Genomic DNA, 572 nt, shown 5'->3' with positions numbered 1-572 from the left:
ACAGCTGAGTTACTCTGCTGTACGGCAGAAACTAACACAATATTATAAAGCAAGTATGCGGGTGTGTGCTCAGTCGCTCAGTTGCGTCCGACTCCGCGACTGCATGGACACAGCCTGCCAGGCTCCTCTGTCCGTGGGATTTCCCTGACAAGAATACTGGAGTGGGTTGCCATATCTTACTCCAAGGGATCTTCCTGGCCCCGGGACTCAACCTGTGTCTCCTGCATTAGCAGGCAGATTCTTTACCACTGCATCACTTATATCCCAATAAAAATTAATTTTTAAAAATCCCTTGTTTTATTCTACAGACATTTATGGGAAAGCTTCATTATGATGTCACTTAATAAACGAACATTTCCAGGACTGCTGCTCTGCACCAGGCACAGTTCAAGCAAAAGGGACCCAGGGAAGATTGCGACTTGTGCCTCGCCCCCCAGGAGCTTAGAGTCCTGTGGGGGAGCCTTCCAGGAACCCAGGGTCTGTCTGTGCCCTGGCGCGGGCCTGGCAGGAGAAACCACAGAGGGAGCAAAGGCAGTAGAGAGGAAGGCATGCTGATCTGGCAGGATTAGGGC

This window comes from Bison bison, unplaced genomic scaffold, assembly GCF_000754665.1.
Source record: "Bison bison bison isolate TAMUID 2011002044 unplaced genomic scaffold, Bison_UMD1.0 scf7180017864329, whole genome shotgun sequence".
NCBI classification, from domain to species: Eukaryota; Metazoa; Chordata; class Mammalia; order Artiodactyla; family Bovidae; genus Bison; species Bison bison.
This window is presented reverse-complemented; position numbering follows the sequence as displayed.